The following is a 27,768-nucleotide window of genomic DNA, read 5'->3' as shown; positions in this document are numbered from 1 at the left end:
AGAAAAGTTACAGTCTTTTTCAGACAAACAAATGCTGAGAGAATTTACCACTACCAACCCATCAGTACAAGAACTGTTAAAAGGAGCTCTAAATCTTGAAACAAATCCTGGAAACACATCAAAACAGAACCTCTTTAGAGCATAAATCACACAAGACCTATAAAACAAAAATACAATAAAAAAAAACATCAAGGTATACAGGCAACAAATAACATGATGAATGGAATGGTACCTCACATCTCAATACTAACATTGAATGTAAGTGGTCTAAATGCTCCACTTAAAAGATAAAGAATTGCAGAATGAATAAGAATTCACCAACCAACTATCTTATATGGGTATGAGGACTCACACAAACTTAAGGTAAAGGGGTGGAAAAAGATATTTCATGCAAATGGATACAAAAAGCACGCAGGAATAGCTATTCTTATATCAGACAAAACAAACTTTAAAGCAACAGCAGTTTAAAAAGACAAAGAGGGACATTATATAATGATAAAAGGCCTTGCCTAACAAGAAAAATATCATAAAACTAAACATATATGCACCTAACACTGGAGCTCCCAAATTTATAAAACAATTACTAATAAATCTAAGAAAAGAGATAGACAGCAACATAATGTTAAATACAGTGAGTTCTAAGTTTCTCTTCAAAGAATCAGTATGTCAGTATGTTCAGTTCTTTGTTCTCCATTTTAAAGTTTAACTTCCTCATTCTCTTCTTCTCCTCGCCCCTAGTTTCAGTAAACAACCTTCCCACCAGTTCCAATCAGTAGTTCACATCTGTTCCCCTGGTCACCTGCTCCATCCTGAGTCACCCTTGGTCACCTGCTCTGACCTGAGTCACCTTTACTCACCTGTTCCGTAACTGTCTTTCCTGCCGAAACTGCTCACCCCGCCTCTCTGGCTCATACCCCTGCTCTCTTTAAAATAGTCAGTCGGAATTAGCTTAGACTGTGTGGTTCAACACTAGCCAATAGGGGACTGACACAGCAGTAGGGACTACTTCCATCGAAGATAAGAACCCCTTCCCCTCCATTGTTCAGGTGTGCTCTCGCCATTGCTCCATCTGCAAGACACACCCCTCTATAGAAGTAAAATTGCCTTGCTGAGAAAATTTATGTTTGAGTGCTATTCCTTCTGCAGCAACAAAATTTATTTCTGACAATAATAATAGTGGGGAACTTCAATACTCCGCTGACAGCACTAGATAGGTCATCAAGACAGAAAGTCAATAAAGAAACAATAGATTTAAAGATTTAAACTATACCCTAGAACAGATGGACTTAACAGATATATACAGAACATTCCATCCAACAACCACAGAATATACATTCTATTCAATAGCGCATGGAACTTTCTCCAAGATAGAACATATGATAGGCCACAAAACGAGCCTCAATAAATTTTTAAAAACTGTAATTACATCAAACACTCTCTGAGACCACAGTGGAATAAAACTGGAAATCAACTCCAAAAGGAACCTCCAAAACCATGCAAATACATGGAAATTAAATAACCTGCTCCTGAATGATCAATGGGTCAAAAATGAAATAAAGATGAAAATTTAAAAATTATTCGAACTGAACAACAATAGTGACACAACCTATCAAAACCTCTGGGACACAGCAAAGGCAGTGCTAAGAGGAAAGTTCATAGCCCTAAATGCCTACATCAAAAAGTCTGAAAGAACACAAACAGACAATCTAAGGTCACACCTCAAAGACCAAGAGAAACAAGAACAAACCAAACCCAAACCCAGCAGAAGAAAGGAAATAACCAAAATCAGAGCAGAACTAAATGAAATTGAAACAACAACAAATATAAAAGATAAATAAAGCAAAAACTGGTTCTTTGAAAAGATAAATAAAATTGATAGACCATTAGCAAGACCAACCAAGAAAAAAAGAGAGAAAATCCAAATAAGCTCAATAAGAAAAGAAACAGGAGATATTAAAATTGACACCACAGAAATACAAAAGATAATTCAAGGCTACTGTGAACATCTTTATGCACATAAATTAGAAAACCTAGAAGAGATGGATGAATTCTTGGAAAGATACAACCCTCCTAGCTTAAATCAGGAAGAATTAGATACCCTGAACAGACCAATAACAAGCAGCAAGGTTGAAATGGTAATTTAAAAATTACCAGCCCAGCACAGTGGCTCGTGCCTGTAATCCTAGCACTTTGGGAGGCCAAGGCGGGCAGATCACCTGAGGTCAGGAGTTCGAGACCAGCCTGAGCAACATGGAGAAAACTCATCTCTACTAAAAATACAAAATTAGCCAGGCATGGTGGTGCATGCCTGTAATCCCAGCTACTTGGGAGGCTGAGGCAGAAGAATCACTTGAACCCGGGAGGCAGAGGTTGTGGTGAACTGAGATCGCACAATTGCACTCCAGCCAGGTCAACGAGCAAAACTCCGACTCAAAAAAAAAAAAAAAAAGTTACCAACAGGCCAGCCATGATGGCTCATGTCTATAATCCCAGCATTTTGGGAGGCTGAGGCAGGTGGATCACCCAAGGTCAGGAGTTCAAGACCATCCTAGCCAACATGGTGTCTCAACTAAAAATACAAAAATTAGCCAGGCATGGAGGCACGTGCTGAGGTGGGAGAATTGCTTGAACCCAGGAGGCAGAGGTCGCAGTGAGCTGAGATAATGTCACCGCACTCCAGCCAGGGCAACAGAGAGAGACTCCCTCTCAAAAAAAAAAAGAAAAAAAAATTACCAACACAAAAAAGTCCAGGATCAGACGGATTTACAGCAGAATTCTATGAGACTTTCAAAGAAGAATTGGTACCAATCCTATTGACACTATTCCACAAGATTAAAAGAAAAAAAAAGGGAAACTTCCCTGAATCATTCTATGAAGCCAGTATCACCCTAATACCAAAACCAGGAAAGGACATAACCAAAAAAGAAAACTACGGACCAATATCCCTGATGAACACAGATGGTAAAATCCTTAACAAAATACTAGCTAACTGAATCCAACAACATATCAAAAGGATAATTCACCATGATCAAGTGGGTTTTATACGAGGGATGCAGGGATGGTTTAACATATGCAAGTCAATAAATGTGATACACCACATAAACAGAATTAAAAGCCAAATTCACATGATCATCTCGAAGGATGCAGAAAAAGCATTTGACAAAATCCAGCATCCCTTTATGATTAAAACTTTCAGCAAAATCAGTATAAAAGGGACATACCTCAATATAATAAAAGCCATCTATGGCAAACCCACAGCCAACATAATACTGAATGGGGAAAAGTTGAAAGTATTCCCTCTGAGAACTGTAACAAGACAAGAATGCCCATTCTCACTATTCCTCTTCAGTATACTACTGGAAGTCCTAACCAGAGCAATCAGACAAGAGAAAGAAATAAAGGGCATCCAAATTGGTAAAGAGGAAGTCAAACCATTACTGTTTACTGATGATATGATTGTTTACCTAGAAAACCCTAAAGACTCCTCCAGAAAGCTCCTAGAACTGATAAAAGAATTCAGCAGGCTGGGCGCGGTGGCTCACTCCTGTAATCCCAGCACTTTGAGAGGCCAAGGTGGGTGGATCACGAGATCAAGAGATGGAGACCATCCTGGCCAACATGGCAAAAGCCCATCTCTACTAAAAATACAAAAATTAGCCGGGCATGGTGGCACGTGCCTGTAATCCCAGCTACTCGGGAGGCCGAGGCAGGAGAATCGCTTGAACTCAGGAGGCAGAGGTTGCAGTCAGCCGATATCGTGCCACTGCACTCCAGCCTAGTGACAAAGCAAGATTCCATCTCAAAAAAAAAAAAAAAAAAAAAAAAAGAAGAAGAATTCAGCAAAGTTTCTGGATACAAAACTAACGTACACAAATCAGTAGCTCTTCTATACACCAACAGCGACCAAGCTGAGACTCAAATCAAGAACTCAACCCCTTTTAAAATAGCTGCAAAAATAAAATAAAATACTTAGGGATATACCTAATCAAGAAGGTGAAAGACCTCTACAAGGAAAACTACAAAACACTGCTGAAAGAAATCATAGATGACACAAACAAATGGAAACACATCCCATGCTCATGGATGGGTAGAATCAATATTGTGAAAATGACCATACTGCCAAAAGCAATCTACAAATTCAATGCAATTCCCATCAAAATACCATCATCATTCTTCACAGAATTAGAAAAAACAATTCTAAAAATCATATGGAACTGAAAAAAAGCCCACATAGCCAAAGCAAGACTAAGCAAAAAGAACAAATCTGGAAGCATCACATTGCCTAATTTCAAACTATACTATAAGGCCATAGTCACCAAAACAGCATGTTACTGGTATAAAAATAGGCACATAGATCGATGGAACAGAATAGAGAACCCAGAAATAAACCCGAATACTTACAGCCAACTGATCTTTGACAAAGCCAAAAAACATGAAGTGGGGAAAGGACACCCTTTTCAACAAATGGTGCTGGAATAATTGGCTAGCTACAGGTAGGAGAATGAAACTGGATCCTCATCTCTCACCCTACACAAAAATCAACTCAAGATGGATTAAGGACTTAAATCTAAGACCTGAAACTATCGAAATTCTAGAACATAATGTTGGAAAAACCCTTCTAGACATTGTCTTAGGCAAGGATTTCATGACCAAGAACCCAAAAGCAAATAAAATAAAAGCAAAGATAAATTGCTGGGACTTAATTAAACTAAAGAGCTTTTGCATGGCAAAAGGAACAATCAGCAGAGTAAACAGACAACCTACAGAGTAGGAAAATATCTTTACAATCTATACATCTGACAAAGGACTAATATCTAGAATCTACAATGAACTCAAACAAATCAACAAGAAAAAAACAAACTATCTTGGCTGGGTGTAGTGGCTCACACCTGTAATCCCAGGACTTTGGGAGGCCAAGGCAGATGGATCACCTGAGGTCGGGAGTTTGAGACCAGCCTGACCAACATGGAGAAAACCCATCTCTACTAAAAATACAAAATTAGCCAGGCATGGTGGTGGGTGCCTGTAATCCCAGCTACTCGGGAGGCTGAGGTAGGAGAATCCCTTGAACCTGGGAGGCAGAGGTTGCGGTGAGCCAAGATCACACCATTGCACTCCAGCCTGGGCAACAAGAGCTAAACTCCATCTCAAAAACAGCAACAACAACAATAACAAGCCATCAAAAAGTGGTCTAAGGACATGAATAGACAATTCTCAAAAGATATACAAGTGGCCAAAAAACATGAAAAAATGTATGATCAGGGAAATGTAAATCGAAACCACAATGCGATACCACCTTACTCTTGCAAGAATGGCCACAGTCAAATGAATGAGACTCCGTCTCAAAAAAAAAAAAAGAAAAAAAAGGAAAGAGAAGAAACTGTGATATATATATATGATGGAATACTACTTGGCCACAAAAAGGAATGGATTAATGGCATTCACAGTGATCTGGATGAGACTGGAGACTATTATTCTAAGTGAAGTAACTCAGGAACTGAAAACCAAACGTCATGTGTTTTCATAAGCAGGAGCTAAGCTATGAGGATACAAAGACCTAACAATGACACAATGGACTTTCAGGACTCAGAGGGAAAGGGTGGGAAGGGGGTGAAGGATAAAAGACTACAAATAGGGTGCAGTGTATACTGCTCAGGTGATGAGTGCACCAAAATCTCACAAATCACTAAAGATCTTACTCATGTAACCGAACACCACCTATTCCCCCAGTAAGCTATGGAAATAAAAAATTAAAAAACAAAATAAAATGAAGCAGTCTTGCTATTGGTGCCCAGGCTGGTCTCAAACTCTTGGGCTCAAGCATTCCTCCCACCTTGGCCTCTCAAAGTGTTGGAATTATAGGCATGAGCCACCACACCTGGCCCAGGCAATAGTATTTTATCAGCATTAAATTTACTGAGTTAGATTATCACTCTGTAGTTATTATCCTAACGTCCTTGTTCTTAAGATTATTTGCTATAGAGATGATGGGCCATAATCTCAACCACTTACTTTCATGTTTTCACGAAGAAAAGTTGTTTTAAAAATAAGAATAAGAAAGAAGTAAAATGAAAAATGAAACAGGTATCTTAGATATGTGTAAGTATTTGGCAATTTTGGTGAAACATTAACTAATCACTGACTACTCAGTGCCCAAATGTCTGTTTCAAGCAGTGTGTTCAAAGGTCCCGTTCAAGGCAAATGCAATGAAGATCTGAGGTCTAGTGTCAGGTCAACATGAGTTGTAAAGTCAAAAGCATTCCAGAAGCCCCTTTCTCCACTAAATGCAGAGTTTAAGGGTTTCTATGAGCCAAAGTTTTGTGGAAGAACAAAGGGATTTGCAAAGCAAGTGCTTATCAAAGTAAAGTTTAGAGGGACTCTAATAAAGACAAAAGCACTGGATGGTCTGTCCCAACCCTGCTTTCCACTTTTTACTGCAACCCGGCCCTCTAATTTCTAAATTTTTTGTATCTCTGACATTAAGAAATGAAGTCTTGAAAAGGTAAATCTATAATGCAGGGTCAACTGGCTTTATGTCTTTTTTCTTTTCTTTTCTTTTCTTTTTTTTTTTTTTTTTTTGAGATACCATCGGGCTCTGTTACCTAGGCTGGTATACAGTGGTGTGATCACAGCTCACTGTAACCTTGACCTTCTGGGCCCAAGTGATCCTTCCACCTCAGCCTCCAGAGTAGCTGCGACTACAGGCACATGCCACTACTCTAGGCCAAGTTTTGTATTTTTTGTAGAAATAGAGTTTCACTGTATTTCCCAGGCTAATCTCAGACTCCTGGGCTCAAGCAATCAGCCGACCTCAGCCTGCCAAAGTGCTGGCATTACAGGTATGAGCCACCATGCCTGGTTACTGGCTTTACGTCTTAAAGACACCATATCAGAGCTGACCTCACTGGCTCTGAGTTTTTGAACTGGTGATTGGAGACCAAGTAACGGGCAGGTATACGAGGTTGGTCTAGGGAAAAAACACCTGTTTTGTGAATTTCTGGTCTCTGACAGCTTCCTCTACAAAGAGTCACCTCCTGAGATGTGGGAAAGGAGTGACAATGTGTTGTACTGACACTGCATCTAAGTTTCAAAGCCAGGGTGGTATTTCTCCAAAGCCCAAATTCCTAGCCTAAATGTCCTGCTGCCACATCAATGCCCCATACAATCTGGCCCTGTACTTTTGTCCCTTATCCAACCTACATGCATACTATTCCTTCAAACGTAGCTTAATTTTTAGCTATATCTAAATTACGTACCCCTCACTTAACCCATAATGCTTCTTTATGCCTCCATATATTTGCTTATGTTTTGCTTCTACTCAGATCACCCTTACCCCCCAGGGCATGCAAGAAACATCATCTTGCGTCAAGTTTATCCCAAATTTCTTTTTATCTTTCAAACCTTCAATAAATTCTTTTTTTTTTTTTTTTTTTTTTGAGACAGAGTCTCGCTCTGTCGCCCAGGCTGGAGTGTAGTGGCGCAATCTCGGCTCACTGAAAGCTCCGCCTCCCAGGTTCACGCCATTCTCCTGCCTCAGCCTCCCGAGTAGCTGGGACTGCAGGCACCTGCCACCACGCCTGGCTGATTTTTTTGTATTTTTAGTAGAGACGGGGTTTCACGTTGTTAGCCAGGATGGTCTCGATCTCCTGACCTCGTGATCTGCCCGCCTTGGCCTCGCAAAGTGCTGGGATTACAGGCGTGAGCCACCGCGCCCGGCGCAACTCTTTTTTTTCTAATTCCTCCAAGCAGAGGTTGTTCTCCCACATTAAGACCTTATACAGACTTTTATTATAATTTGTATTATTTTCCTTTTTATTTTGGATTAGTTTTCATGTCTGTCCTTTTGATTAGATGTAAACTCCTTCAAAGCCAAAACTGAGTCATAGCAATTGTTTTTTTTTTTCTGTGGTCCACTATTTCAATTCCTTTCCTGTCAGCACAGGTTTCTCCTTATACAATACCAGCCCCGCAAAGTGTCTTCTCCTTTTCAATTTCAACACCCACACCCAACTTTTTCATGGAATTTGCTCCCTTCCTATTCAGGTGTGTACTCTTTTAATTACTGATCCCTAAACACTTGGAGCAACAAGAGGTCTAACTCCATCACCTTGCAGTAGAATGCTGACAGGTAGCCAGGGCATCAGTGGAGGTGCACTTCCTTTCTGGATCACTCAGCCTGATGTTTCTTTCCATTCACTGGCTATTGTATGACGTATCTGTGGTGCTTACAGCCCAGGTTGGTCTGGTACACATCCATTTCCCTACTTATGATGGTAGAATGGATAGTTTGGGTATGGAAGGAAGCCCCTCAGTTGGATGAGGCCGTGAAGAAACAAGGGCAGGGATGCAAATAGAAGTGGAGACTGGAGTGGAAGGCCATTATGTTAATTAGCTTGATTGCTGAGAAGATACAAAAAAATGAGTGACTGGGAAGAGGCAAGAGCCCCACCTGGCCCCACCTGTTGCATGTTACTTATTGGGTTAGCCTTGTTTCTCTCTCTCTCTCACACACACACACACACACACACACACACACACACACACACACAGTCACCTGAAAGGTGGTCCATGAGGTGTATTGTCCAGCCTGAGTTTTCCCCAGGAATAGGTAGGAGTGTGGAGCCCTATAGAATGGAAAATATGGATATATGCCCTAGTTACAGTTGAAGGAGTGTCTGGGTGGGGGTGTAAACTATAAAGCAATTCTGTCATGGGAAGATGGATAACCAGTTTTCCTGGTAATAGGTAGAGTAAAAGAGTGATCTCAGTTGGTTATTAATTCTTATACTATGCCAGATCTTTTGCATTCATTATCTACTCAAATCCTCAAAACAGTCCAATGAACTATGTATTATTCCAACTTCACAAATGTGGAAAGTAGCTCTTAGACCAAATTATTAACCGGTCTAACAGCAAATTAGTGACAGAGCCAACACTGAGTCAATATTGAAATTCAAATGTGTCTAATTCCAAAATCATCATGACATAACACCTACAAGATATCCAAAACACAGTTCATTCATTTAGCTAACAGATGTTTATTGTGCACCCGCTGGAGGCAAGCACCCACTGGGAATATAATAATAAGGTAAAATAAAAACATGCTTCTCCTCGTGGAGCTTACAGCCTCATGGAAGAGATAAGCATCAATCAAATCATCAAGCAAGTAAGTGCAATATTGCAGCTGTGACTTGTACCATGAAGGAAAAGTACATAGTGCTATAAGAATGTATTAGTATGGGGCCAGGTACAGTGGCTTACACCTATAATCCCAGCACTTTAGGAGGCCAAGGTGGGAGGATCCCTTGAAGTCAGGAGTTTGAAAACAGCCTGGGTAATACAGTGAGACCCTGTCTCCAGTAATTCTAGCTACTTGGGATGCTGAGGTGGGAGAATCACTTGAGCCCAGGAGTGCAAGGCACAGTGAGATATGATTGCAACACTGCACTCCAGCCTGGGGGAAAGAATAAGGACCTGTCTCTTAACAAAAAAAAAAGAAGAAGAAAGAAGAAGGAGGAGGAGGAGGAGAAAAAGAATATACCTATCCAACATTTCCTCTTCTAAAAACTTCACTTCTGGCCAGGTATAGTGGCTCATACCTGTAATTCCAACACTTTGGGAGGCCAAGGTGGGAGGATTGCTTGAGCCCAGGAGTTCAATACCAGCCTGAGCAACATAGTGAGACCCCACCTCTAAAAAAAAAAGAAATTATAAGTTAGCCAGGTATGGTAGCATGCACCTGTGGTCCTAGCTACTCGGGAGGCTGAGGTGGGAGGATTGCTTGAGCCCAAGAGTTCAAGGTCACCGGAGCCAAGATTGCACCACTGCACTCCAGCCTGGGCAACAAAGCAAGACTCTGTCTCAAAAACAAAACTTCAGTTTTCCTTTGGGAACCACCCCTTCCTCATTCTCTCACAATGCAGTTCAGGTAAAGCTAACATTGCCCCACTCACTAATCACAGCCTCTCCCCACTGACTTCATTGAAGGTCACATGACTTAGCCCTGGCTAATGAAAGTACTACTTCCCTAGGACCACAGTGATTGGTTCAAGAAAGTTTCATGTGACTCAAGCCAGGCCAATGAGAAAGATGCAGAGATTTTCCTGGCACCATTAAGAATGAGATGTTCTTCTTCAATTGAGCAGCAAAGCTAATAGAATGTACTTGGAGCTGCTGGTGGCCGTGACACAAGGAGAGTATACCTGAGGATGAAGCTAACAGAGAAGAGGAGAGGCAAGAAATACAGATCCCCGCAGATATTAATTAAATACATGCACCCAGGTTCATATCAGCAACCGATAAACATTTTGGTTATATGAGCCAGTTAATTCGCCTCTTTCTGCTTAAGCCAGTTTGACTGATTGTTTGGTTGGTTGATTGATTTTTTTTTTATCACTTGCAGTTAAAAGAGAAAAGCATCCCGACTGAGAGATTTATTTTTTATTTATCTTTTTTTTTTTTTTTTGAGGTAGACTTTTGCTCTTGTTGCCCAGGCTGGAGTGCAGTGGCACAATCTCCGCTCACTGCAAGCTCTGCCTCCCCGATTCAAGCGATTCTCGTGCCTTAGCCTCCTGAGTAGCTGGAACTACAGGCACGTGCCACCATGCCTGGCTAATTTTGTATTTTTAGTAGAGATGGGGTTTTACCATGTTGGCCAGGCTGGTCTCGAACTGCTGACCTCAGGTGATCCACCAGCCTCGGTTTCCCAAAGTGCTGGGATTACAGGCGTGAGCCACCATGCCCGGCCTGACTGAGAGATTTATCTGCACAGTCAGGGAAGGCTTCCATGAAGAACTAAGGTGATCTGAATTCTGAAAGATAAGTAGCAGTTAATTTGGCAAAGAGAAGAAGGAGGAGTGTTCCAGTCAAAGAGACTAGCAAGTGCTAGAGCTTTGTATGAAGAAGGAGCATGATTGAGAGGGATGGAGAGAAGGCCAGTGTGAGTGGACAGGGCTGATGTAGTACAAGATGAAAATGGAAAGACAGCTTCCTGCCTTTAGCATAGTAAACTGTGCTAAGGATTCTGATCTTTGGATTTAGAGCCAGAGGACACATTTAAGGGCTTTTAAGTATGATGGATAAGGTAGTGGTGATACTACCAGACTTGTATACAGGTTGTTTTTTCCTTTAATGAGACAGGGTCTCACAGTGTTACTCAGGCTAGAGTGCAGTGGCTATCCAGAGGCATAATCACAGTGCACTCTAGCCTTGAACTCCTGACCTCAAAGATCCTCTGGTCTCAGCCTCCCTAGTAGCTGGGACTACAGGTGCACTCCGCTGTGCCCAGCATCTACATACAGGGTTTTTTTTTTTTTTAATTCGCAGGCTGTTATATGAATAGATTGAAGATTATCAAGAGTGGATAAAAGAGAGGAAGTATATAGCCCCATCTATGCCAAAAGATGCATCTTGAATCTAATCAAGATAATAAATCTAACCACCAGTTTATGGGAAATATGGGAGCCAGAGGAACATGTTAAACAATGCCACAAGGATACAATCAGCCAAATCCAGGATACAAGATATTAAATGGGATGAATGAACTGGCTTCTGCAAAAACTAACTGAGATTAAGAATTTTAGGCCAGGTGCGGCGGCCCATGCCTGTAATCCCAGCACTTTGGGAGGCTGAGGTGGGTGGATCACGAGGTCAAGAGTTTGAGACCAGCCTGGCCAACATGGTGAAATCCCATCTCCACTAAAAATACAAAAATTAGCTGGGTGTGGTGGTGGGCACCTGTAATCCCAGCTACTCAGGAGGCTGAGGCAGAAAAATTGCTTGAACCTGGGAGGCAGAGGTTGCAGGGAGCCAAGATCGCACCACTGCACTTCAGCCTGGGTGACAGAGCAAGACTCCATCTCAAAAAAAAAAAAAAGAAGAAGAAGAAGACGAAGAAGAAGAATTTTAGAGCAGGACCCTCTAGCATGCACTTGTAGTCCCTTCTACTTGGGAGGCTGAGGCAGGAGGTCTGAGCCCAGAAGTTTGAGACCATCCTGCACAATATAGTAAGATCTATCCAGTTTGGCGGGTGGAGAATAAAAATAATTTTTTTGTAAGGGATGTGGTCTTGCTAGGTCATCTAGGCTAGTCTCAAATTCTTGGCTTCAAGTGATTCTCTAGCTTTGGCTTCCCAAAGTGCTGGGATTACAGAAATATGCCACTGCACCTAGCCAGAAGAAGAATGTTTAAAAAGGAAGTGATTGGATATTATTTGGATCCTGATGTAAACAAACTGCAAAGGATATTTTGACACAATCAGGCAAATGTGAACATCTGTTGGGTATAAGGTGATATTAAGAAATAATTGGAGGCCAGGCGTGGAGGCTCATACCTGTAATCCCAGCACTTTGGGAGGCCGAGGCGGGTGGATCACCTGAGATCAGGAGTTCGAGACCAGCCTGATTAACATGGAGGAACCCAGTCTCTACCAAAAATACAAAATTAGCCGGGAGTGGTGGCGCATGCCTGTAATCCCAGCTACTTGAGAGGCTGAGACAGGCGAATCACTTGAACCCAGGAGGCAGAGGTTGTGGTGAGCCGAGATCGTGCCATTGCATTCCAGCCTGGGCAACAGAGCAAGACTCTGTCAAAAAAAAAAAGAAAGAAAGAGAGAGAGAGAAGGAAGGAAGGAAGGAAGGAAGGAAGGAAGGAAGGAAGGAAGGAAAGAAAACGAAAGAAAGAAAGAAAGAAAAAAGAAAGAAAGAAAAAGAATTGGGGCTGGGAGCAGTGGTTCATGCCTGGTGACAGAAACAGACTCCATCTCAAAAAAAAAAAAAAAAGAAAAGAAAAGAAAAAGAAATAACGGGCTGGTGCGGTGTCTCATGCCTGTAATCCCAGCACTTTGGGAGGCTGAGACAGGTGGATCAGCTGAGGTCAGGAGTTCAAGACCAGCCTGGCCAACATGGCGAAACCCTGTCTCTACTAAAAGCACAAAAATTAGCTGGGCGCAGAGGTGGGCACCTATAATCCCAGCTACTCAGGAGGCTGAGACAGGAGAATTGCTTGAACCCAGGAGGCGGAGGTTGCAGTGAGCTGAGATTGTGTCACTGCACTCCAGCCTTGGTGACAGAACGAGGCTCTGTCTCAAAAACAATAATAACAATTGAGATGAGGCAGACTAAAATGCTTAGCACAAAGACTCAGCGTTAATTCACTGGACAAATATTTTTTGACTAGCCACTATGTTTCAGGTACTGTGCCAGATGGTAGGAAAAACCTGGTTTCTAGTGTGCCTGGGAAGAAAAAATTAGCCGGGCATGGTGGCATGTGCTTGTAATCTCAGTTACTCGGGAGGCTGAGGCAGGAGAATCGCTTGAACCCAGGAGGTGGAGGTTGCAGTGAGCCACGATCGCACCACTGCACTCTAGCCTGGCGACAGAGGGAGATTCTGTCTCAAAGGAAAAAAAGAAAGAAAGAAAAAAAGAAAAGAAATATTTGGGCCGGGCGTGGTGACTCACGCCTGTAATCCCAGCACTTTGGGAGGCCGAGGCAGATGGATCACCTGAGGTTAGGAGTTTGAGACCAGCCTGGCCAGGTGAAACCCTGTCTCTACTAAAAGTACAAAAATTAGCTGGGCACAGTGGTGGACACCTGTAATCCCAGCTACTCAGGAGGCTGAGGCAGGAAAATTGCTTGAACCTGGGAGGCAGAGGTTGCAGTGAGCCGAGATTGCACCACTACACTCCAGCCTGGGTGACAGAACGAGACTCTGTCTCAAAAATAACAATAATAATAATAATAATTGTTCTCTTAGGTGTGGTAATGGCACTGGAATTTGTTTTTTTTTTTTTAAAAAAAAAACACTGACTTTATATGTTAGTTATATACACACTGAAGAATTTACAGGTAAAATGACATGACATTTGAGATTTGGTTTAAAATAATTTAGAGAAAAGGAAAAAGAAAGGTAGAATAGCTGGCAAAATGCCAACAATTGGCTGGGTGCAGTGGTTCATGCCTGTAAACCTAGCACTTTAGGAGGCCAAGGTGGGAAGATTGCTTGAGCGCAGCAGCTCAAGGCTGCAGTGAGCTGTGATCATGCCACTGCATTCCAGCCTTAGCAAGACCCTGTCTGAAAAAAAAATAAAAAAGTTAGCAATTGGCTGGGTGTGGTGGCTCACGCCTGTAATACCAGCACTTTGGGAGGCCAAGGTGGGTGGATCACCTAAGGCCAGGAGTTCAGGACCAGCCTGACCAATATGGTGAAACCCCATCTCTACTAAAAATACAAAAATTAGCCAGGCATGGTGGTGTGTGCCTGTAGTTCCAGTTACTGGGGAGGCTGAGACAGGAGAATTGCTTGAACCTGGGAGGCAGAGGTTGCAGTGAGCCAAGATCATGCCACTGCACTCCAGCTGGGGCAACAGAGGAGACTCCATCTCAAAAAAAAAACAACTTTAACAATTATCAAAGCAGGGTAATTAGGTGTAGGGAGAAAGTTATTATATTATTGTGTTTCTACTTTGGTATATGTATATTTGAATTTTTTCATTATAAAAAGAATTTTTAATAAATTATTAAAACATAAATAAAATTAGGGATTAATGCTAACTGAATTTTAATAACTGAAGGTAGAGCTGTGAAATCTACCCAAGATATTGAGGGGAAAAAAAGCAAGTTTCACCCCCACCGCCATCACCCACAACCAACCACAAAAAAGCAATAGAGAAGAATAAAACCATTTTAATGTTATGCCCTTCCGTCCACCCTCTTCCCCCTCAAAAAAAGTGGATGCAGAAAAACAAATTGGAATGTTACCCAGTCATCTAGTCCAAGGACAGCTTGGGAGGGGGAAATGGCAGTGGAAATGGATTAAAAAGTGTATGTGTTTAGGGGCCAGGCGCAGTGGCTCATGCCTGTAATGCCAGCACTTTGGGAGGCTGAGGCAGGTCGATTACTTGAGTCCAGGAGTTTGAGATGACTCTGGGCAACATAGGGAGACCCTCATCTTTAAAATAATAATAATAAAATAAATAAACAAAAAGAAAAAGTGTATGGGTTTTTTCACAAAGGTACTATTTAATGTTGTAGATGTAGGGATCCCACAGGGATGCTACAGTGATCCACTGCTGGTAGCAGCCTGGATTTTAGCTCCCCCAAGTGTAAAGATTTGAAGGGAGGGAGAATTAACTAAAATCCAGAGGGAAGAGTCATGTGGACTTGGCCTCCTGTAGAAGGGAAGTGGCTTTCAGTTGGGACAGAGTCAGCTCCAGGCAACCTGACAGAGAGGGAGCCAGGGGAATCAATACCCTGGCCTCACGTTCCTCCCTCTGACCTCTGCAGAGATAATCAGTGGGTGAACCTCAGTGGAAGGCAGGGTGCAGCAGCCTTTGATACAGTCCTTACAGGCCTGACTCCTGGGGCCTTCAGCAGGGCAGAGCAGGGTGGAGAGAGGACTGGGAGGGGCAAACACAAGCTATCCAGGACAGGCTTCACAGTTTTTGCATGACCTGTGTTATGAGGTTCCTTGTGATCTTAACACTGCCTACCCGTCTCAGTTCCTGTCTGCCTACTCCCCCTGTAAAGTGGAGGCATAGAGGATAATAGTGTCTAATCCATCACACGAGGATGAAATGAGTTAACCTGTATAAAGCATTCAACTTGATATGTCAAGTGTTTTACAACAGCTAGCACTCAAAAATATTATGAAGAAGACTTTCTGGACATAGTTTCCTCTTTTTGCTTTTTCCTACTTTATTTTCTTTTTTTAATTGATGCATAATACAAATACATAGTTTCAAAGTATATGTGATAATTTAATACGTTCATACAGTTTGTAAATATCAAAGCAGTGTACTTGGAATATCCGTTACCTTAAATATTTGTCTTTATGCTGGAACCATTTTATTTACTTATTTATTTGGAGACAGGGTCTTGCTCTGTCACTCAGGCTAGAATGCAGTGGTGCAGTCATAGTTCACTGTAACCTGGGCTCAAACAATCCTCCTGCCTCAGCCTCCTGAGTAGCTAGAACTACAGTCATGTGCCACCACATCCTGCCTAAGCTAGAACCATTTTACTTTTTCTCTCCTAGCTATTTTGAAATGTACAATAAATTATTGTAAAGTAGTCACCTTACTGACCCAACTTACTAGATCTTATATATTTCCATCTTTCTGAACATTTTTTCTTTCCAGGGACACTAGAAACCAGGTTTTTCCTACCACCTGGCACAGTACCTGAAACATAGTGGGTAGTCTATAAATATTTGTCCAGCGAATTAATGCTGAGTCTTTGTGCAAAGCATTTTAGTCCGCCTCATCTCAATTGTTACAGCAACCTTATAAGGTAAGTATCATTCTGTTTTAGAGATGAGGGTAGTAGAGGCTCAGCAGGACTCAATGACTTGTCCAGAGCAGACCAGGATTCAAAGTCAGGCCGATCTTACTCTAAAACTTGTGCTCTTTGCCCTGTGCCAGAGGCTGCAGGCAGTGAGGGCTTTCTGCAAAGGTGACCACTGGCCACCGAAGTGTCACCCTGACACTTCACTGTGACTCCCAAAGGGTGGGTCTCCATTCAACAGGAGCCAGATGACCATGTAGTCTGTATCTGACAATAGGCTCTTGGGGCGTAGACCTCTGAATCATCTTTGTGTCCCTATAAGATACCTTTTTACTGGGTGCTAACTAATGTCCATTGACTTAAATAATATAATAAAAGATAGACTATCTTCTTTTGCTCTTGTTAATGCTGCTTCCAATGCACTGTGGCCATTCCTGGCATTGAGGGTAGGGTTGGTTTGTGGGCACAAAGCCCAACCTTTAATTCCTAGTGTAGAGGATCAGGCCTAACATTTATTAAGCAATTGTATTGTCAGGCATTGTTCCAGATGCTTAACATGTAATATCACCATGACAAATCTATGGGGTAAGAATTATCATTAATCCTATTTTATGCTTGAGAAAACTGAAGTTCAGAATAGTTAAGTGAACTTTTTCAAGGACACACAGCTAGAAAGCAAGCAAGGATTTTGAATCCAAGCATCTGATCCAGGATCTGTGCTCTTGACTTTTCAATGGACCACACTTACCTTTCTTGTCCTCTCCCCTCCTCTTCTGCATCTCTGCAGCCTCCCGTCCTGACCTGCAAAACTTCCCTGCTTGCTGGCAGCCTAAGGGGCCACCTTCCAGTTCTCTTGAATGTTACTGCTCACAGTCAAAAGCAAACAAAATGAAAGTGTCAGCCAGTACCTTGGTTGTCCACCTGCTTGATACAGATGTGCCTCACTGTCTTATTTTTATCAAGCACATTTAGGGATTCACTTCAGCTTTTTGTTTCTCCCTCATGGAAGATGTTTGGTCTGGATGCTTCTAGTAACAAACAGAAACCCAAACCTTCATGGCAAAATGCTGCTGAAGAAAACTGAAGTGAGGGCCAGGCGCGGTGGCTCATGCCTGTAGTCCCAGCACTTTCGGGAGGCCAAGGTAGGCGGATCACGAGGTCAGTTCAAGACCAGCCTGGCCAACATGGTGAAACCCCATCTCTACTAAAGATACAACAAATTAGCCGGGCATGGTGGCGTACACCTGTAATCCTAGCTACTCGGGAGGCTGAAGCAGGACAATCTCTTGAACCCGGGAGGTGGAGGTTGCAGTGAGCCAAGATCATGCCATTGTACTCCAGCCTGGGTGACAGGGCGAGACTCCGTCTCAAAAAATAAAAAATAAAAAAAAAGAAAGTAAATTGAGGTGAGAGCAAACAGCACAAAAGCGAGACCAGTCTTCAAATCTTTGCTGGCACAAAGTTAATTTATTGAAATAATGGCTAGCACACCAAATTATGTATGTATTTATTTACTTACTTACTTACTTACTGAGACAGGGTCTTGCTATGTAGCCCATACTGGCCTCAACCTTCTGGGCTTAAGTGATCCTCCCACCTTAGCCTCCCGAATAGCTGGAACTATAGGCGTGTGCCAGCACGCCTGGCTCACCAGGTTATTTAATGTAGCTGAAATAGTAATAAACTTCTTTTGAAATTAATAACATTAATTTATGTTCTGTTACAATTCGGTAATTACTACCTATTTTCCCACCCTATGCAATCATTTTTTCTTCCCTTTTATTGCTTCATGGAATTTATACTACAAAATAAACATAATTAACATGGATTTGACACATACCTTCTGTTGTCTGTATGAACAGCCATAAATTTACAAGAAAATACTAATTAATTGATATGAAACCCTTTCTGGGTTGGGTTTCCCAGAAATGGGCTCTGACAGAAGTTAACATGCAAGGCCTTTATTAGGCAGTGCTCTTAGGATCAACACATGAGGAAGGAGGGGAGGAAGCAGGACTAGGAAGAAGTCTAGCTCCCATGCTGGCCCAGCAAAGACCTCAGGACCACAAAGGGTTGTCCTTCATGTTGATGGCTCTTCAGAATTGCTCAGAGTTGGGGATAGGAAGCCAAGCCTTTATACTCCCACAGGCCAGCCCTGAAAGGACAGGTGATCTTAGATCAACCAGACAATGTTCTTCAAGTCCAGGGGATCACCAAAGACAGCTGAGTGCTGTCTTCCTGCAGCATTCCTGGGAGGTAGGGGAATAAGTCTTTCATTCCTACTAGGGGATCTAGGTGGTGTGTGACATAGTCCACCACAGAAACAAGTTAATTGTAACTCATTTTGTTTCCAAACTCTAAGAAAAGTTATACCACTGCATCTCCTAAGCCACAGCACGTTTCATCATTTCAGTCAAGGTATCAGTCATTTTCTCAGCCGATCTTGAATTATCCTGAGACTATGGCAGAAGCAAAGGTCATAGATGAGGCTCATCCCTAAGCTGAAAGGAAGCTGGCAGTGGGTGCTCCTGTCCACAGATCAGAACCCAAGGATACCAAGGGCCAGCTGAGGGTTTGGGTATCAATGGGGGTTTCGGGAACCAATCGCCCACAGATCCAAAGGGATGACTGTGTTTACAACTAAGTGTCGTGCAAGGCTGCTGCACAAAGAGCAACAGAACAGGCAAGGCAAAGTGCATCTGAAGAACAAAAGTGAAGAAGGTCCTATTTGCTAGGGTCCCCACAACAAAGTACCATAGACTGGGCCATTTAAACAACAGAATTCTTGAGGCCACGCCTGAGATCAAGATGTTGGCAGGATCTGTTTCTTCTGAGGCCTCTCTCCTGGACTGTAGATGGCCATCTTCTCCCAGGGTCTTTCCATGGTCTTCTTTCTATATCTGTCTGTGTCCAGATCTCCTCTTCTTCTAAAGACACCAGTCATATTGGATTAGGGCCCACCCTCATGACCTCATTTTAACATAATTACCACTTTCAATTTCCTATCTATCTCCACATAGAGTCGCATTCTGAGATACTGGGGTTTAGAAGTTCAACACATGAATTGTGTTGAAGGGAATACAATTCAGCCCACAGAAGGGGCTTTGAATTGGGTTTCTTCAAAAGGTGATTCAATTTTGACAGGCAGAAATGAGACTACAGAAGGGCATTCCCAAGGAGGGAAGAGGAAGCAAGCCCTGAGAGGAATGTGAGGGTACAGATAGGAATAGATTACGTTCTGCCCCTGGGAGCTCTGTAATGAAAGAATGCAGAGTGACTAAGTCCAGTTGGGCTGTGGGTGGACTGTAGTGGAGAAGAAGGTGTAAGGTAGGACACAGGCCTGATAATGGAGGTGTTAGATGCCTTTGTGTAACAGTCCACAAAGTCGCGCCTAAAAGATATGTCACAATCTATGATTTCCTATAAATAAATTTAATTTCTCCTTCAAGTCCTATCCTCCTGCATTGATAGAAAATGAACCTCAGGCTGGGTGCAGTGGCTTATGCCTTGTAATCCCAGCACTTTGGGAGGCCAAGGCAGGCAGATCACCTGAGGCCAGGTGTTTGAGACCAGCCTGGCTAACATGGCGAAACCCTGTCTCTACTAAAAATACAAAAATTAGTAGCCAGGCTTTGGTGATGCATGCCTATAGTAGTCCCAGCTACTTGGGAGGCTGAGGCACAAGAACTGCTTGAACCCAGGAGGCAGAGGTTGCAGTGAGCCAAGATCGTGCCATTGCACTCCAGCCTGGGCAACAGAAAAAAAAAAAGTCTCCAAAAAAAAAGAACCTCAGTCATTGTTTAGGCCCCACCTAGGGATGTGCCATCAAAGGAAACTCACAGAGTCAGAGGAGCACGGATGGGGTAGGGTCCTCTGGTCATTGACCATCTCTGCACACAGGCTACAGTGGAGTCAGCCCTTGTTCCTGTCTGTATAGCTCCTTCCAGTCTCGTGGCTCTGTACAGTCATGTCACACTCAGGCTACCAAGGTTTTTTTTTTTTTTTTTTTTTTTTTTGTCTATTTGTTTGTTTTTGAGATGAGGTCTCACTCTATCATTCAGGCTGGAGTGCAGTGACGCAAAATTGGCTCACTGCAACCTCTGCCTCCTGGGCTCATGGGAACCTCCTGCCTCAGCCTCCTGACTACAGATGCATGCCACCATGTCCAGATAATTATTGCATTTTTTGTAGAGATGGAGTTTCACCATGTTGCTCAGGCCAGTCTTGAACTCTTGGACTCAAGCAATCTACCCGCTTTGGCCCCACAAAGTGCTAGGATTATAGACGTGAGCCACCGCGCCTGGCCTGAATTCAGTTTTAGATGATTCCAATTTTGTTGGCAGTAACGAGTCCCAGTACTCAGGGGCCAGTCCAGTATATGCCTTCTTGCCTCCATTAGGCTTTCCTCCATCAGGGTACGCACCATGTCAATATCATACAGTTTTTCTCAAAGACTGCCTGTTTTGAGGCTTGTTGGCCTTGGCATCTACAGTAAAAACCAGTCTGTTGTTTTCTCCACCTTCTTTGAGGTCAAGGGGAACTTAATGATGGCACTGTGGTTTCACTTGTTCCTCCTGAAAACACATTTTCTAGGGCCCTTTGGAGTCTCAGTGTGCTACACCCCTGGAGGGTGACTCATGGGCCTTCATCAGGAGGCTGTGGCTGCCTTGTAGTGTGGCTTTCTTGGCCTACAAAGCCTTTGTTCTTGCCCTGATATTGTGATGGGCAGGAGGCTCCTCCTTTCCTTTGACATCATCTTTGTATAAAGGTCTTAACTCATTTAACTCACATTTATGATGCATGAAAGATCCTTGCCACGTTTATAAGAAATTTTCAGTGGGACTGGGTGCAGTCTGATGCTGTAATCCTAACACTTTGGGAGGCTGAGGAGGGAGGATTACATGAGGCCAGGAGTTTGAGACTGACATAGTGAGACCTCGTCTCTAAAAAAAAAAATTTTTTTTTTTAATTTGCTGGGTGTTGATGTGTCTCTGTAGTCCCAGCTACTCAGGAGGCTGAGGTGGGAGGATCCCTTGAGCCCAGGCGTTAGAGGCTGCAGTGAGCTATGATCATGCCACTGCACTCCTGCCTGGGCAACAGAGCAAGACCCTGTCTCAAAAACAAAACAAAAAGAAATATGCAGTGAGACAGAGAGATGCTACCTGAGGAAAGGACACACAAAATTGCAGAACTTTGTTGTATTCACCACAATCCAGAGTTGAGTCTTCAGGTCCAAAAACTCCACCTTTCTTCATTGTCCATGAAATGTACAAAAGTGTCCATGAAATGTACACTAGCCACAGAAAGGATCTGTACAGTGCAGATAGGCACGCCTGTCTTTCATAGATGATTGTATCTTCTTTCATAGCTAGGTGGACTGTCTTTTTATAACTTGATAACAATAGATATTAAAACCAGTATCCAAGGTGTTAATTTACAATGAGAAATATAACTGCCAAATAGGCAGAGCATGGTGAATCACACCTGTAATCCCAGCACTTTGGGAGGCCAAGGCAGGCAGATTACCTGAGGTCAGGAGTTTGAGACCAGCCTGGCCAACATGGTGAAACCCTGTCTCTACTGAAAATACAGAAATTATCTGGGTGTGGTGGCGAGCACCTGTAGTCCCAGCTACTCAGGAGGCTGAGGCAGGAGAATCGCTTGAACCCAGGAGAAGGAGGTTGCAGTGAGCCAAGATTGTGCCACTGCACTCCAGCCTGGGCGACAGAATAAGACTCCATCTCAAAAAATAAAAAAATTTAAAAACAGAAAGAAATATAACTGCCAAATGGAGAAGTCATTAATATTGTCTAGTCAGAGTATTCTGTATCTTGAAAAAATATGTACTTGGGTAAAATCAGAAGTTAACTAAATGTGGAATTAGAACAAATAAAATTAGATGGTTTTATTATTTTTTAATTTGTTTTTTTATTAAATTAGGCAGCCCTCAGAACCAGGACAGGTTCAGAGAGCTCCCTCAATGGCTTTAATATCTATTGTCATCAAGTTATAAAAAGACAGTGCACCTAGCTATGAAAGAAAGATACACTCATCTATGAAAGACAGGCGTGCCTATCTGCACTGTACAGATCCTTTCTGCAGCTAGTGTACTGCTCAGATATGGAGTCATCATGGTACCAACTTGGTTTGTTTTCTTTTTCTTTTCTTTTCTTTCTTTCTTTCTTTCTTTCTTTCTTTTTTTTTTTTTTTTGAGACTGGGTCTCTGTCACCGAGGCTGGAGTGCAACATCATGATCATGGCTCACTGCAACCTCAAACTCCCGGACTCAAGCCATCCTCCCACCTCAGCCTCCCAAGTCACTAGGACTACAGGCACACATTACTACGCCTGGCTAATTTTTTTTAATTAAAAATTAAAATATTTCAAAAAAAATTTTAAAGAGCAATCAAGGTGGGAGCAATCAAGCTTCCCAAGGTGCTGGGATTACAGGTGTGAGCCACTGTGCCTGGCCCCTACTTTAGTATTTAGGGAAGCAAAGATGTCCACATCCTAATCCCCAAAACCTATGAATATGTTAGGTTCTGTGTCTGGGGTGTTTTTTAACACCAAGCAATTCTCCAACATCAGCTGGATGTCAAACATTTCAATTAATTCAGACACAAACTACCTAGAGTTAGCTTGCTTCAGACTTAAGGGTTCAGTCCCACAAGACTGTCCCCACTTCAGACTGCACTTGCAAGTCTGATGCCATATGCATAGTTCTGGCTGATATAACTCAGGGGTTCCCATGACTCCTTCTTTAGGTCTATCTTAATAATTTGCTAGAATGGCTCACAGAACTCAGAAAAACTTTTCCTACTTTTACTGGTTTATTATAAAGCACACAACTCAGGAAGAGTCAGATGGAAGAGGTGCATAGGGCACGGTATTGGGCAGGGGTTGGTATGGGGCTCCCAAACCCTCTCCAGTAGTATGACCCTCCCAGTAAGTCAATGTGTTCATCAACTTGGAAGCTCTTTGAATCTTGTTGTTCAAGAGTTTATATAAAGCTCAATCCTCAATCCCCCTTTCCCTCCCAGAAGGTTGGTGAATAGAGCTGAAATTTCCAATCCTCTAAACGCTTGTTTTTTCTGGTGACCAGCCCCCATCTAGGCCCCACATCAACTCACCTCATTAGCATAAACTCAGGTGTGATCAAAGGGAGCTCATATGGAAATTGCGCCACTGAACTCTCCAGCCTGGGTGACAGAGTGAGATCAAAAAACAAAAAAACAAAAAAACAGAAAGGGGATGGAGGCTCACAGTTACTGCTGCAGGGCTTTCACCCTGCCTGGACCAGGTGCCATTTAAAAGCACACCCTTGGCTGGGCGCAATGGCTTATGCCTGTAATCCCAATGCTTTGGGAGGCCAAGGCAGGCAGATCACCTGAGGTCAGGAGTTTGAGACCAGCCTGGCCAACATGGCAAAACCCCGTTTCTACTAAAAATACGAAAATTAGCTGGGCATGGTGGCATGCACCTGCAATCCCAGCTACTTGGGAGGCTGAGACAGGAGAATCACTTGAGTCCAGGAGGCAGAGGTTGCAGTGAGCCAAGATCACACCACTGCACTCCAGCCTGGGTGAGAGAGCAAGACTCTGTCTCAAAAAAAAAAAAGTGCACCCTACACTCACCCTGCTTGTTGGGCTCACCAAGAAGTGCCTGGGCTCCATGCAGCAAAAAATACCATGTGTGTTTGTGATGGAGGTGAAAGAGGAGCCTTCTGCCAAAAGGGAGCAGCAGATTAGCCATACCTGTGGGCTCAACTAAATAGAAAACCCAACAAACAAGGCAAAAAAGATTTTAAATTTTTCTACATTCAAAAGAAAACACAAAATGATTTTTTGGGAACCTTGAGGAGGACTTCAAACAGGCTCCAGAGTGCTGGATACCAGCAAAGGAAATAGAACAATTAAATGGGAATCCAGTGCCTGATGAAAATGGACACATTCTTGGTTGAGTACCAGGAGAAAAAAACAACAAACAGTACTGCTGGCATTCCTCTGTAGTTCATTATGAATTTGAAATTGCCCTGGTACTAAAGCATCATCCTGATGAACCTGGGCTTTTGGAAATTAGTGTAGTGCCACTAATTTTAGAACAAACACTGGAGCTTATAGGAACAAATATCAACGGAAACCCATGTGGGTTAGGAAGCAAGAAGCATCCATTACATCTTCTTATACCACATGGAGCATTCCAAATAAGAAATCTACCCATGGCCGGGCGTGGTGGTTCAAGCCTGTAATCCCAGCACTTTGGGAGGCCGAGGTGGGCGGATCATGAGGTCAGGAGATCGAGACAATCCTGGCTAACACGGTGAAACCTCGTCTCTACTAAAAATACAAAAATTAGCCGGGCATGGTGGCAGGTGCCTGTAGTCCCAGCTACTCGAGAGGCTGAGGCAGGAGAATGGCGTGAACCCCGGAGGCGGAGCTTGCAGTGAGCCGAGATTGTGCCACTGCACTCCAGCCTGGGCAACAGAGTGAGACTCTGTCTCAAAAAAAAAAAAAACAACAAAAGAAATCTACCCGTTTGATGCCGGGCGTGGTGGCTCACACCTGTAATCCCAGCACTTTGGGAGGCTGAGGCGGGTGGATCACGAGGTCAGGAGTTCGAGACCAGACTGGCCAACATGGTGAAACACCTTCCCTACTAAAAATACAAAAATTACCCTGGCGTGGTGATGGGCACCTGTAGTCCCAGCTACTCGAGAGGCTGAGGCAGGAGAATCACTTGAACCTGGAAGGCAGAGGCTGTAGTGAGCTGAGATCGTGCCACTGCACTCTAGCCTGAGACAGTGAAACTCTATCTCAACAAAAAAAAAAAAAAAAAAAGAAAGAAAGACAAGAAAGAAATCTACCTGTTTGGAAATACAATGGTCTCTTGTCCTGCTTTGAAGTTTGCAAAGAGGGTAAAATTGAAAGAATAGTACTGCATTGCAGTGATGGTTGTTAGATTAAGGTCCATCACCATCATCTTGGTTAATGCTGGCCTATCCCAGATACTTACATTAACTCAAAACCAGTTATAGGTCAGGCATGGTGGCTCATGCCTATAATCCCAGCACATTGGGAGGCTGAGGTGGTCAGATCACTTCAGGTCAGGAGTTTGAGACCAGCCTGGCCAACATGGTGAAACCCTATCTCTACTAAACCAAAAATTAGCCAGACATAGTGGCAAGTGCCTGTAATACCAGCCACTTAGGAGGCTGAGGCACAAGAATCCCTTTAACCCCGGCAGAGGTTGCAGTGAACCAAGATTGTGCTACTGCACTCTAGCCTGGGTGACAGAGCGAGACTCTGTCTCAAAAACAACAACAACAACAACAAAAATCAAGCTCCAGTTATTATCAACATGAACCTGAACAAATATGATTCTGCCTTTGATATTAAGTGTTTGTTTAATCATTTTTCAAAAATAGATAGAAATAGGGTAGACTGAAATATATAATATGTGATGTATAAAATGCAAATAAAATTAAGATTCGTTTTATTGTTGTTACATTCTAAAAAACAAAAAAACAAACGGGGCTCATAATGAATAACAAAAGAAACTCCTATCACTCAGGAAATGCCAGGTGTTTCAGGAGCTCCATGACAGAAACTATGGACAAATATATTCTATCACACTGTGAAAAGGGGGACTTAAATATAGCAGAGAGTGTTAAGGTTGCTAATCAGCTGACTTTAAAAGAGAGGTTTTCCTGGATTATCTGGGGGGATCCAAAGTAATCACAGGATTCTTAAATGTGGAAGAAAGAAGTAGGAGTTTCACTGTCAGTGTCATAGTGATATGGTGATGCAAGAAAAACGTATAAAGAATGGCGCTGCAAGCCAAGGAATGCAGGCAGCCTATAGAAGCTAGAAAAGGCAAGGAAATGGATTCTCCCTGGATCCTCCAGAGGGAATGCTGCACTACCGAACACCTTGATTTCAGCTGAGTGAGTCTCATTTTGGACTTCTGACCTCCAGAAGTGTAACATGATAAATCATTGTTGTTTCTTTTTTTTTTTTTTTTTTTTTTTTTTGAGACAGAGTTTTTCTCTCACCCAGGCTATAGTGCAGTGGCGTGATCTCGGCGGACTGCAAGCTCCGCCTTCCAGGTTCACGCCATTCTCCTGCCTCAGCCTCCCGAGTAGCTGGGACTACAGGCGCCTGCCACCATGCCTGGCTAATTTTTTGTATTTTTAGTAAAGACGGAGTTTCACCACATTAGCCAGGATAGTCTCGATCTCCTGACCTCATGATCCACCCACCTCAGCCTCCCAAAGTGCTGGGATTACAGGCATGAAGCCATCACGCCCGGCAAATCATTGTTGTTTCAAGCCACTAAATGTACAGTAATTTGTTACAGAAGCCACAAAAGCTCTTTGTGAATTTAACTTCTATACAGGTGATACAAACCATTTTGTGTATGTATTTTGTTTGTTTGTTCGTTTTAATTTTTGTAGCAATGGAGTCTCATTATATTGGCCAGGCTGGTCTTGAACTCCTAGCTTCAAGTGATCCTCCTGCCTTGGCCTCTCAAAGTGCTGGGATTACAGGCATGAGCCACCATGCCTGGCCATTATGTGTTCCTTTGTTTGTTTGTTTTTGAGACAGGGTCTTGCTCTGTTACCTAGGCTAGAGTGCAATAGTATGATCATGGCTCACTGCACCCTCCACCTCCCTGGGCTTCAGTGATCCTCCCACCTCAGCCTCCCAAGCAGCTGAGACTACAGGCACACACCACCATGTTCAGCTAAGTTTTTTTTCTTGTTGTGGAGGAAGGATCTCACTATGAACTCCTAGGCTCAAGCAATTCTTCCACCTAGGCCTCACAAAGTGCTGGGATTACAGGCATGAGTTGCTGTGGCTGGCCTCATTCTATATATGTGTATTAGTCCGTTTTCACGCTGCTAATAAAGACATAGCTGAGACTGGGCAACTTACAAAAAAGAAAGAGGTTTAATTGGACTTACAGTTCCACATGGCTGGGGAAGTCTCACAATCATGGCAGAAGGCAAGGAGGAACAAGTCACGTCTTACATGGATGGCAGCAGGCAAAGAGAGCAGCGGGAAAACTCCCCCTTACAATAATCATCAGATCTGGTGAGACTTACTCACTATCACAAGAACAGTACGTGAAAGACCTGCCCCCATGATTCAATTACCTCTCCACCCTGTCCCTCCCACAACACATGGGAATTCAAGATGAGATTTGGGTGGGGACACAGCCCAACCATATCAATATGTTAAAGTTTTCTTCAGAAAAATATACAGCACAATTATGCAGCAATAGCATTAAGTGCCTAACACAATGCCTAAGTGCTCAAAAAAGATGCATTTTCCTTCCTGTATTTATTATTTCCACAAATACTAATTGCATGCCTACTACATTCCCAGCACCATTCAAGGCACTAGGGAGAGATCTCTTCCTTCATAAAGCTTGTGTTCTTTTTTTCTTTTTTCTTTTTTTTTTTTTTTGAGATGGGGTCTTGCTTGT

General features: G+C 42.9%; 1 pseudogene; it reads left to right on the top strand.

Moving 5' to 3' along the window:
* Positions 1–25,561, top strand: part of LOC129397879 (RNA ligase 1-like) — a 31,580-nt pseudogene extending 6,019 nt beyond the window's left edge.
* Positions 25,562–27,768: the final 2,207 nt, after the last annotated feature.

This window comes from Pan paniscus, chromosome 4 (genome assembly GCF_029289425.2).
Source record: "Pan paniscus chromosome 4, NHGRI_mPanPan1-v2.0_pri, whole genome shotgun sequence".
NCBI classification, from domain to species: Eukaryota; Metazoa; Chordata; class Mammalia; order Primates; family Hominidae; genus Pan; species Pan paniscus.
The sequence above is the reverse complement of the archived record's forward strand: the minus strand, read 5'-3'. Positions and strand labels throughout refer to the sequence as shown.